Source organism: Trichechus manatus, unplaced genomic scaffold (genome assembly GCF_000243295.1).
Source record: "Trichechus manatus latirostris isolate Lorelei unplaced genomic scaffold, TriManLat1.0 scaffold00059, whole genome shotgun sequence".
NCBI classification, from domain to species: Eukaryota; Metazoa; Chordata; class Mammalia; order Sirenia; family Trichechidae; genus Trichechus; species Trichechus manatus.
The window spans coordinates 3,183,338-3,196,227 of NW_004443995.1; the positions used below are offsets into that span (position 1 = coordinate 3,183,338).

The 12,890-nt window shown below is 41.5% G+C and overlaps 1 protein-coding gene across 1 annotated transcript in view; it reads right to left on the minus strand.

Moving 5' to 3' along the window:
- The window catches only part of TRIM2 (tripartite motif containing 2), a 151,423-nt gene that overhangs the window by 35,822 nt on the left and 102,711 nt on the right, over window positions 1–12,890 (minus strand). The gene's annotated exons all lie outside the window — the stretch shown is intronic.

A 12,890-nucleotide genomic window follows, 5' to 3' on the forward strand; every position in this document is an offset into this window, starting at 1 on the left:
ACTAGAGAATTAGATTTCTCAGTCTCAGCAAGAAGATTATCCAGGCTTCCACAGGTAACCAGAGAATACTTCTATGTTTTTTTAAAATTATACTTAAAAAAAAAAAAAAAACTCAACCCCCACAGCTTAATCCACATGCAACTAAACTTTACTTCCAGATCAATGAAGTCTTTACAAAATCACTTTTTTAGGCAAATGCCAATCATCTCTTGTTAGTTTATAACTGCATATTAACACAATTAAAATATGCTTAGATTCTACAAAGACATAATAATGCAAACTGATACGACAACTGACGAGATGCAGTGGGAGAGAGGCCTTGTTTTAGAGTTTTGCCCAAATTCCACACTCTCACTCAGCAGCTCCTAGAAGAATCCTGGGCGCTTGACTCTGAGTGCATGTAATAAACCATGAGGACACAGATGTTATAAAAATAGAAAGCTGATTTCCATACACTGGATTTACTTATGAATTATTTTCAAACACTCAGTATCTCATAGGCTGTATATTCTTCCTGAAAATATAAAAGCTATCCTAACAGGGTGCTTTCTAGACTAGATACTTAAGAGAAGCTATAGGAAATTAATTAATTTAAGGAAATAGTCTCATTCTTATTACACTCCTTTTTAAAGGGAGGGATATGAGGCAGTGAAAAAAAGGCAAAGGAATCTACAGGTCAACAGACGCCTGGATTTGTTTCAAAAGAAGTATTTATAACATTTCAAAAATTAAAAAAAGCAAACCCATTCCGTCGAGTTGAATTGCGACCCTATAGGACAGACCAGAACTGCCCATAGGGTTTCCGAGGAGCTGCTGGTAGATTCGAGCCTGGGCTCCTAACCACAATATTGGGAGTTCCTGGGTGGTATGAAGGGTCAGTGTGCTTGGCTACCAACCAAAAGACTGGTGGTTCAAACCTACCCGGAGGAGCATTGGAAGAAAGCCCAGGTGATGTGCTTCCGAAAGGTCACAACCATTGAAAATTCTATGGAGCACAACTCTACTATGCACACATGGGGCTGCCATGAGTCGGAACTGACTCAATGGCAACTGGTTTTGGTTTATATAAATATTAATGAATTGAAACAGAATGAACCTTGCTGAGACATGACCAGGAAGGAAGTTTAAATCACAGTTAGAAAGAAAAAATCATGCTTCAGTTTTAAAACTTCGTTCATATGCAAAAGACCAGCTTCGCCTTTTGTTGTTAGACATCAATGCAGTGCCTTGGGAAAAACTGACAAGGGCACACTGTGGTAGCTAATCTCAAACTCATGCTTAGACACTGCTTGGGAGTAGCTAAGACTGTTGGGAAACAGATTTTTGGGTTTAGGAAGTTAAATTGGTGATAGAATTAAACTCAGAATAAAATCAACAATGAATTGCTGGGCAGAACCGTCTCCATTGCAGACCTACATGGTAGCTGTCTCACCGAAATCTGGGACCCTTTCAACTGAACTCACTACCTGTAGGGGGTTGAATGGTGCCTCCCCGCCCTCGCCCAAGATATGTCCACCCAGAACCTATGAATGTAACATTATTTTGGAAAAGGGTTTTTGGAGATGTGAATAAATTAAGGAACTTTAGGTGACATAATCCTGGATTTAGTGTGGGCCCTAACTCCAATGACCAGTGTCCTTACAAGAGAAAGGAGGGAGAGATTTGAGACAAAGATGGCCATGTGAGGATGGAGGCAGCAATTGAGTTCTGCTGCCACAAGCTAAGGAACACATGGAGGTGGAGCTCTAGAAGCCGGAAGAGGCAAGGAAGGATTCTCCCCAAGCCTCCACAGAGAGCATGGTCCTGCTGACACTCTGACTTTGGACTTCCAGCCTCCAGAACTATGAGAGAAAAAATTAAGCCACTCAGTTTGTGATAATTTTTTATGGCAGCCTTAGGAAACTAATATACTCTATCTTTATCTCATCTACTCTCACTAACACAAAAGAAAAATTTGAGATCCAGATCCTCAAAGCACACCTTCCACATTGCGGTGGAAAACTGTTCTATTTTTCTTCCAAATATATCAGAAGAAACGACCTTTTACACTTGATCCACACATAATCCCTACAATGTGTATTTGCATGGTATCAGTGAACATTCTTTAAAAATGGTGAATTGGTATCTGTTAGCAGGGAGAAAAGGGGAGGAGTGGTTGGCTTCTGAGGGAGGTATGGATGCAGGTCACCAACATGGCATTAGTTTTTGGTTACTTCCCCTGATGTCTGAATAACAGACGGTTATCGAATACAGCAAAACTAAAGGACCAGGAAAAGAAATGATTCTTCTAAAATGCTCAGTTTATAAATACTTTTTAAAAGGTGGCGGGGGCAGGGGCAGGATCTCTTAAGAATAAAAATTTAATTTATCAAAAACATTGGTAAACAAAAGCATGGCAGTTAGCAAGATGAGGAAAATTATGACAGGGCTTTGAACTGGATCATTCCACTGCAAACCTCTGCTATGAATGTGCATTTCTAACAAGCTGTCAGCTGAGGATTTGCATTTCTCAGAAGTTCACAGGAAGTTATACATAAGAATCACCTGGGGATCTCGTTAAACTGTAGATTCTGATTCAGTATATCTGTGGTGGAAATGCAAATTCTCAGCAGGGGTTTGTAAAGAAAAACCAGGATGTTCTAGGTCCTTGGTTATGCAAAATTGGAAGTGCACTTAGTGCGTACAGCTAGGGGAAAGAAATACTCAAAATAAGGAGGGAGGGAAATAACTTGCACCTGAACAGGGTAACAAGCGCTAACTTGCTGTCCTTCAAGTCTAGGTAAGGAGCCCTGGTGGTGAATGATTAAGTGCTCGGCTGCTAACTGAAAGGCTGATGGTGTGAACCCACCCAGCTGCTCTGCAGGTAAAAGAGCTCCATAAGGATTGTTGTTGCTGTGTGCCCTAGAGTCGATTTTGTCTCACAGCAACCCTATATGACAGAGTAGAACTGCCCCATAGGGTTTCCTAAACCGTAATCTTTATGGGAGCAGATCACCAGGTCTTATCTCCCGCAGATCTGACCTTTCGGTAACAGCCAAGCACTTAACCAGGGCATCTTCTGTAAAGACTACTGCCTACAAAACCTTATGGGGCAGTTCTTTGTCACGTGGGGTTGCTATGAGTTGAAATAGATTTGATGGCACCTAACAACAACAATAATAACTGGTCTAGATAGAGACAAAAACTGCCTGCTGGCCTCCTTCATTTATCCGTTACCTGTCTTGTCAAGGACAGAGCTTACACTACTGAGAAAAGGTTCTGCTGGCAGTAGCAGTGCATGTTTCAAAAATAGGAGAAAAATGGGGAAAACAGTTCTTTAGTTAGAGTTAGGGGGTACCTTAGTCAAAAAGATGTCATCTTCCTTTGGAAAATACAGAGATAATATTGGAGAAGGGAAAAAAAAGAGCATAAAGGCTTAATGTTACAAATATTAATGGCTGATGATCTTGAGGTCCTTTCTTGGCAGAAATAAACTCACGTTTTGGAGTGTTGGTAGAAATGGGAAAAAAATGTGTTACAGGGTGTAATTTTAAAACTTGGGAAGGTATTTAGTCAGACTTCATATCAATACTATTCAGAACAAGAAGGAAAATTCTATGCCAAGTTGAAATAAACATTTGAGATGCTCACTACCTGCCAACACTTGGTCATGAGGAAACTACGCTACACAAAAAACACTCCTGGAAAGAGGTTCTACAACCTCTACCACGCTCCAGGGTGATGTGTCGGCTCAGCTGCTGTTCATGGTCTCAAGTTAGCTACAGCCTGCCTCTGCTGCCCCACATATAAATGAAATCACGGGTACAGAGGAACATCTGTCAGTCGAAGATTGTTTATATATTTCCTTCAAAGAGTTAGATGCAACAGGCACTGCCATTTTACTTTTATATTTGTTTTTAAAATCTTTTTCTTTAAGCCACATGGCTTAGTATCCAAGTAGATGGATTTGGCATTATTGGCAACACCCACTGATTCTCAAGAGCATTTTTTAGCTTGTCAGGGATTCCTGATAATTATTTAAAACAACAACAACAAAACCTCTACTTGAAAGCATAGGAGGATCATTACTCCCAAAAAAGAACGGACACCACAAGCATATTCCTGAAGGACAAATGATTTTGATGCTGACTACCTCTACTTGCGGTTAAACTAGACAAATCCTGATGGTTAAAAATGATGCAGAATAACAGCCGTATTGTCATTATGCTGAAATGCCTATAGTTCAAGTGTTTATAAAGTGACCTGGAACCAAAATAAAATAAGTTAAAATTTTAGAAGGTAGAAATAATTTGAGATCCTGCTTTACTCTTCAAGATTTCTAGTAAATTCTGTTTAGTCTATAGAAGAGTCCCCCCCTAAATATTCTAAAAATACTGAAAACTTGTTATCTCATGACAAATATAAAAGCAATACAAAACATATATGGTACTTATAAAATATCTCCTGTCTACTTTGATGTAAAAGATTTTATTTGATGGTAAATTTTGGCTGGCAGAATGCGTAACACTTTTTAAAAGTAATAATAAACAATTTGGCAACAATCCCATAAAATAACTAAACGTGTTTTCCCCAGAAAAAAAAAAAGCACAAAATGAATTTTTAAGCCAACAACTTCTGATCCGTGCTCCTCCTGGTCATTTCCATCCGTGATATTCCATCCAATGACTTCAGGAGGGTTACAGAAGTAAGGTAAGCCCCTAGCATGAAGTAGGGGATCAATAAATTCACATTGCCTCCCATCCCCACTCCAATTAAAATGCAAATAGCATCAATTTGAAAATGAATGCTAAACAAACCTAGATATTTTGAATGGGATAATGCAATAAGATGAAATTGAACCAAGCACAGGGTCTAAACAGGATTTTCTATCAAGTATGCGTGGAACAAATGTTCAATGAATGAGTAGGTGCGTGAGTGGGTTAGCATTGACTGACTGAGTAAATTAAAACCCACACTGCATCATGGGAAAATCAAGTGTTCAAATAGTTACAGCACTTTCATATACACTCTCTCATGTGCTCCCTATAACAACCACAGGTATTAGTAGCGCAAATATTGTCATTCCCATTTTATAGATGAGAACGTTGAATCTAGGCAGATCACAAAGGTAGCAAGAGACAAAGCAAAGAATAAAACCTGGTTCTCCTGACCTTTTACATAATTTGTTTTTTCTAACATGCACATTCCTTCCTTCTATCTGGACTTCTGAAATACCATGTTTCTGAGGTGAGGATAATTATCCTTTGGACTCACATGTATCACATTTGCTCCTTCAAATCCTTTAGAAAACCTTTATCCCATGGTATTTTAACTGTTTAACTGTATTCCCCACTAGATTATAAACTCCCTGAGGGCAGGGGCGGAGCCCTGGTGGCACAGTGGTTAAGAGCTTGGGTGCTAACCATGCCTGTTATTGTTAGGTGCCGTAGAGTCGGTCCCCACTCACAGTGACCCCACGTACAACAGAACAAAACACTGCCTGGTCCTGCGCCATCCTTACAATTGTTGCTATGTTTGAGCTCACTGTTGCAGCCACTGTGTCAATCCTGGATCGACACACAGTGCCTAGTGCTCTGTAAATATTAGCTGTATCTCTTCCACTTAAAATGCAAGAAGAGTTCCCAAAAATGGGATTCTGGAGGGTTGGGAGCAGGGTTCCTGATACCAAATTAGCCTGACCTCTTTCCCTCAGAGATCTTTGGGAAAGAAGGTAGTGGTTGACAGATGCGAGGCAGGGGAGAAAAACCAGTTGTCGTTGAGTCGATTCTGACTCATGGAAACTCCATGTGTGTCAGAGTAGAACTGTATTCCAAAGAATTTTAAATGGCTGATTGTTTGGAAGTAGAACACCAGGCTTTTCTTCGAAGGCACCTCAGGGTGGACTTGAACCTCCAACCTTTCGGTTAGGAGCCGAGTGCATTAATCATTTGCACCACGCAGGGACTCTGTGAGGTAGGGGAAAGGGGCATAACATAATAACATATCTTCCTGTAAAGCCTCTGAACCCATGCTAAGTGATTTTACACATCCATTTTGTATTACCAGAAAGCACACTGTTCTAGAGTACAAACGAATGTTTCATTCAACATTTCTCATGGACTCATTAAAGTACGATGTATTAATTACATAATTTGAAACAATTCAACTGCAATTCTTTCACTTCCGCCCACATCTTCTCTCTTCCCCTTTGTTCAATTACTTTCTTTAGCAGCTGACAAAACCAGCTCATGGCTTCTAGTCAGCAAACTCTCAGGGTGCAGGGGAAAATAATCCCTGTGTTTCAAAGAATCATCAACCAATGCTCTAAACTACTTCCCTAAACTCATTCAGGATTATTTTCCAACACAGTATTAGAGTAACACAGTAATTCATTCGCGGTAGGCATGGGGGTTTCAGGCGCAGGAGGTTTCAAGTATCTCAACTTCGGGAAATCACAGTAGTCAAAGGACACTTCAGATGAAGAGGAGCCATTGTGCAATGAAAAAGGCACAGGTTCCTACCCCAGCTTTCACTGCTGTGAGCCTTCATTTCTTTAACCGTAAGCATGAAATTATATGTTAAGCTAGTAAGTCAACTCTTGAAGAGTGAAAGGTGGGGGGAGGGGAGGGCTGATTTGTAGCACTTGCTGATTTCTGTAGAGTAGGTAGTATAAATGCTCCCACTGTGGCCAATCTCAAGCTACCAGTATGAAGTCCCTGAAGAGAGTTAGGAAGGGACGAGCCCAGTTGGCTCTTGTGAACCAGTATGAGCCAGCTTCGGCACACTACATGGTTTTTGCTGTTGTTAGGTGCCGTCAAGTTGTTTTCGACTCACGGTGACCCCATGTGTTATAGAGTAGAATTGCCCTATAGGGTTTTCTTGGCTGTAATCTTTATGAAAGCAGATCGCCAGGACTTTCTTCTGTGGAGCTGCCAATCTTTTGCCAAGCTCCTAACTGTTTGTGCCACCAGGGCTCCTTACACTATGTGGTAGAGTGTAGTAATAGGAGCCTGGGTGGCACAAACAGTTTGCAATCGGCTTCTAACCTAAAGGTTGGCAGTGTGAACCCACTCAGTGGTTCCATGGAAGAAAGGCCTGGCCAACTGCTTCCGTAAAGATTATAGCCAAGAAAACCTTATGGGGGCAGTTCTACTCTAACACATGGGGTTGCCATGAGTCGGGAGCCCACTTGACGGCAGCTAACAACAAGTATATTATATTGTAGAGATATCAGGAGCTGAAGGTATATTAAGTCTCCTAAGGATTTTAAGTAGGGGCACTGGTGGTTCAGTGGTAGAATGCTTCCCTTCCATGTGGGGGACCTGGGTTCAATTCCTGGGCAATGTACCTCATGCACAGCTACCACCTGTCTGTCAGAGGAGACTTGCATGTTGGTATAATGCTGAACAGGTTTCAGTGGAGCTTCCAGACTAAGATGGACTAGGAAGAAAGGCCTGGTGATCTACTTCTGAAAATCAGCCAGTGAAAACCCTATAGCCCACAATGGTTCAGGACCAGCAGTGTTTCATTCTGTTGTATATGGGGTCCCATGAGTGGGGAGCTGAGTTGACGGCAGCTAACAACAAAGATGTTAAGTAAGATGACATATTGAGGTGAAATTCACAATCCTTGGCTCAGAGAGCACCTGTTCCTTTCTCCTGCTTCCTTCTTCCATTCCCCATCTATTCCTCCCTGAACCACAACTCCTATCTTTGACATTTCACCCAAGCTCATGATTTAAAGTAATTGCTCTACACTTTTCTCTTCCAAATTGGTCTCTCCAGCCCTAACTTCCTACTGTACACCTCCACCCAGATGATCAAAACTGAAACACACTCGTTCTTCCACTTACTTTCCTTATCTTGGTTGATTATGACGATGACAATAATAACAACAATAAAAAACAAATAGACCCATTGCCATTGAGTTGATTCTGACTCATGTGACCCCATGTGTTACAGAGAAGAATGCTCCAAAGGGTCTTCTTGGCAGTAATCTTTACAGAAGCAGACCACCAGGCCTTTCTTCTGTGGTGCCACTGGGTGGGTTTGAACCACCAACCTTTAGGTTAGTAGTCGAGTGCAAACCACCTGCATCACCCAGGGACCTAATAACAGCATTAGTCAACATTTACTGATTACTATATGCCTACACTGTTATAAGATTTTATATGTATTAATTTCTTTAATACATATCAAACATACATATTGAACACTAATGACCAAAGACCAGATGAGTTGTGGAATGATATCAAGGACATCATGTACGAAGAAAGCAAGAGGTCATTAAAAAGACAAGAAAGAAAGAAAAGACCAAAATGGATGTCAGAAGAGACTCTGAAACTTGCTTTTAAATGTTGAGTAGCTAAAGCAAATGGAAGAAATGATGAAGTCAAAGAGCTGAACACAAGATTTCAAAGGGCGGCTCAAGAAGACAAAGTAAAGTATTATAATGACATGTGTGAAGACCTGAAGTTAGAAAACCAAAAGGGAAGAACACACTTGGCATTTCTCAAGCTGAAAGAACTGAAGAAAAAATTCAAGCCTTGAGCTGCAATACTGAAGGATTCTACGGGGAAAATATCGAATGACGCAGGAAGCATCAAAAGAAGATAGAAGGAATACAGAGTCACTTACCAAAAAGAATTGGTCAACGTTGAACCATTTCAGGAGGTAGCATATGATCAGTAACTGATGGTAGTGAAGGAAGAGGTCCAATCTGCACTGAAGGCACTGACGAAAAACAAGGCTCCCGGAATTGATGGAATACCAATTGAGATATTTCAACAAACAGATGCAGCACTTGAAGTGCTCACTCGTCCATGCTGAGAAATTTGGAAGACAGCTACATGGCCAACCAACTGGAAGAGATCCATATTTATGCCCATTCCAAAGAAACGTGATCCAACCAAATGCAGAAATTATTGAACAATATCATTAATATCACAGGCAAGTAAAATTTTGCCGAAGAAGCGGCTGCAGCAGTACATCGACAGGGAACTGCCAGAAATTCAAGCCAGATTCAGAGAGGAGGTGGAACCAGGGATATCATTGCTGATGTCAGATGGATCCCGGCTGAAAGCAGAGAATACCAGAAAGATGTTTAACTGTGTTCTACTGACTATGCAAAGGCATTCGACTGTGTGAACCATAACAAGTTATGGATAATATTTTGAAGAATGGAATTCCAGAACACTTAATTTTGCTCATGAGGACCCTGTACATAGATCAAGAGGCAGTCGTTTGAACAGAACAAGGGGATACTGCGTGGTTTAAAGTCAAGAAAGGTGTGGGTCAGGGCTGTATCCTTTCATCATACTTATTCAATCTGTATGCTGAGCAAATAATCTGAGAAGCTGGACAATATGAAGAAGAACATGGCATCAGGATTGAAGGAAGACTCATTCATTAACAACCTGCGTTATGCAGATGACACAACCTTGCTTGCTGAAAGTGAAGAGAACTTGAAGCACTTACTGATGAAGATCAAAGACTACAGCCTTCAGTATGGATACGCCTCAACATAAAGAAAACAAAAGTCCTCACAACTGGACCAATAAGCAACATCATGATAAATGGAGAAAAGACTGAAGTTGTCAAGGATTTCATTTTACTTGGATCCACAATCAACACCCATGGAAGCAGCAGTCGAGAAATCAAAAGACGCATTGCATTAGGCAAATCTGCTACAAAAGACCTCTTTAAAGTGTTAAAAAGCAAAGATGTTGCTTTGAGGACTAAAGTGCCCCTGACCCAAGCCATGGTGATTTCAATTGCATCATATGCATGCGAAAGCTGGACAATGAATAAGGAAGACCGAAGAAGAATTGACGCCTTTGAATTATGGTGTTGGCGAAGGATATTGAAGATACCATGGACTGCCAGCAGAATGAACAAAACTGTCTTGGAAGAAGTACAGCAAGAATGCTCCTTAGAAGCAAGGATAGCGAGACTTTGTCTCGCCTACTTTGGACATGTTATCAGGAGGGATCAGTCCCTGGAGAAGGACATCATGCTTTGTAAAGTAGAGGGTCAGCAAAAAAGATGAAGAACCTTGATGAGATGGATCGACACACTGCCTGCAACAATGGGCTCAAGTATAACAATGATTATGGGGATGGCGCAGGACCGGGCAGTGATTCGTTCTGTTGTGCATAGGGTCGCTATGAGTCGGAGCCAACTCAACGGCACCTAACAACAACAACAGCACAACAATTTCTTTAATCTTCACTGCAACCATATGAGAGGTATGCATTAATATTTTCCTCATTTACAGGTGAAGAAACTGCGGCACACAGAGGTTAAATAATTTTCCCAAAGTCAGACAGCCAATAAAAGCAGGCTGGGATTCAAATTCAGGCAGTCAGGTTTTTAAGCTATTTATCTACTATGTTCTTAATTATTTGTGTTAACTGTTATTTCTATGCTACCACTATGAATATGTTAACTAGCGTTACCTACTTTGCCCCTCTGAAATTTACCCAATGTTACTCAGTGCCACAACCTTATGACGTAGGTTCTTTTACCCCATTTTATAGAGGAATCTGAGGCACTGAAAGGTTAAGTAGCTTACCAAGAGTGCAGATAGTAAGTGGCAGTGTTGGGGCTGGAATGCGCGGCAGTATAGCTTCAGAGTCCACAGCCTTACTCAGCCCTACAGCATCCCAACTCAACCAGCTGGCAGTTCTAATTGGTCAATGCTGAGTCCTGTCCTCTACCTCCTGAGCATCTTATAAACCTGTCCTTTCCTCTCTACTCCATTGCATCACTTAATTTTGGCACTTACAACTCATGTGGATGATTGCAACAGCTTCTTAATAGTCTCCCTGCTTCCCAGGAGACATTTCCAATAGATCCCCTATCATGCCCCTAGGCTCTCTGGAAAGTTGGTATCTTACTAAGTCACTACACTACATTACACCCTTCAATGCCTGCCCCATCTCCCCACACCCCCATCACCTAGCACTCTGGTTCTCAAACCTCAGTGTGCATAAGTATCACTGGAGCTTACAGGATGCTGGTTCCTGGCTCCTCCCCAGAGATTCTGATGTAGTAAATGCAGTTTGGAATCCAAGAATTTTTATTTTTACCAGATACCTGAAGGAATTTTGATGTAAGTGGTCTATAGACCACACTTCGAGAAACACAAGTTTACAGAACAAAGTACCATCTCCTTCTCAAGGAAATACAGCCTGGTCTCTGCATGTCGCCTACTTCATTTTATGCTCCAGGACAATGGAATCATTGGCAGTTCCCTGAACTACCCAGTTTCTCACTTTTATGCCTTTACACCGGCTCTCCTTTCATCTAACAGGCCCTTTTCCTCCTTCCATCGGACAGACATTTCATCCTTCAGAGCCAGCTTAGGCTTACATGTCATCTCCTCCGGGGACTTCCTTGACTCTCCTCCATCTGCCAGCCTCCCCTCCCACCCCAACTTCTGTGCCTTGATTCATGCTGAAGGTACTGCATTTGTTTACACATCTGTGCCCTTCTACATGTGACCTCCTCTAGGCCAGACTCAGAATCTCATCCCTCTCTTAACACCATCAGCTAGCGATGATGAAAGGAGCCCTGGTGGCACAAATGGTTAAGCACTTGGCAGTATGAACTTGGGTAGTATGAACACTCTGAGGCACCACAGAAGAAAGGCCTGGCAATCTGCTTCCATAAAGACTGCAGCCAAGAAAACCCTATAGGGCAGCTCTACTCTGTTACATAGGGTCTCCATGAGTTGAAATCAACTCAATCTAACAACAACCATAATGAACAGGTTTCAGCACAGCTTTCAGGCTAAGACAGATGAAGAAGAAAGGCCTGGCTATGTACTCTGGAAAAGCAGCCAATGAAAACCCTACAGATCCAAATGGTCTAACCTGAAACTAATTATGGGGATGGCGCAGGACCAGGCAGCATTTTGTTCCATTGTACGTGGGGTCACCATCAGTTGGGGGCCGATTTGATGGCAGCTAACAACAACAACAAGTGAAGTGTCTGGCACATAGTAGGTGCTCAACCAATAGAGTCACACCTAACCAGGGGGCTGGATAATTGGTGAGGAAGGTGAATAGCTGAGTCAAAATCTTTTATATCACCCAGAAAATGTAGTACACACATATCATGACTACATAAAATTAGCATACGCATTTAGGGTTGTTGTATAAACTCTAAGAAACGTTGATGGAAACTATATCTCTTTAAGTACAAAAATCAGTGCAGCATGAGCTCAGCATGCAAGAGACCTGCAGGAATAGAGGCCAGCTGAGGGAATGGCAGAACCACAGTTGTCCTCTCCCATGTGTAGTTGAATTTGAATGAATTCTGTATCACATATAGCACGCTTCAACACATGCACAAAGGGATTGTTCAAATCATGAATGTTTCATTATCCTGCACATAATTGCATCACTATATAAAGAAGCTTAAAGTGCTATGACAAAGGTATAACTGTTAACAGAAAGTTGAGCCCTTCTAATTATTAATATAAAATCTATCCATTTGTAGCCAACTTTACAGATGTAGAGAAGACAAGTTCTTAGCAGGCCAGCACTGTATTTGTCTGAGTTATCTGATAAATTAGCTAGCATAGTCCCATGCATGTGGATACATGTGGGTAATTGCCCTTGCATCTTAGTGCATTATTTCATGGTCTGCATGACCCTAGGCCTCAAAACTGTAGCCTGACAGCAGTGACAGGGAAGTTTAAGTTGTGCAGTAGATCACAACTTGATCCTAGTCAAATGGGCAAAGCACATACGCAAAATATTCTTCTGGGTATCGTTGGAGACTATAATTGATTATGACACCATCCTTGACCTCAAGGAATTTACAGTCTTGTGGGGTAAAAGGGCCCATGCACAAATAAAAATAAACACAGTGCGTTCTTTGGGGAGCCAAAGGAAGAAAAGGCCA